This window comes from Octopus bimaculoides, chromosome 2 (genome assembly GCF_001194135.2).
Source record: "Octopus bimaculoides isolate UCB-OBI-ISO-001 chromosome 2, ASM119413v2, whole genome shotgun sequence".
Taxonomy (NCBI): domain Eukaryota; kingdom Metazoa; phylum Mollusca; class Cephalopoda; order Octopoda; family Octopodidae; genus Octopus; species Octopus bimaculoides.
Window position 1 is genome coordinate 18,582,581 of NC_068982.1, and position 357 is coordinate 18,582,937.

Here is a 357-nt window from a genome sequence, read left to right on the forward strand (position 1 = left end):
GCTTTTCATCCTTTCGGGGTCGATTAAATAAGTACCAGTTACGCACTGGGGTCGATATAATCGACTTAATCCGTGTTTGTCTGTCCTTGTTTGTCCCCTCTGTGTGTAGCCCCTTGTGGGTAGTAAAGACATAACACATATGTATATATATCAGTATGATAGATCGCTGACCACTACATTTATATTTTTTTCTCCTTATTTCTTTCTGTGTTCCTTTCAGTTGAAGAGCGTAGCTCGAAACGTCAAAGACTTTCTCTATTCCCGAGCGTTAAACTAATACATCCTTTTGTTGTTTACACCACCTGTCTTCGTCTGTTGTTTTCTTCGTAAATTCTCCCATATATATATATATATATA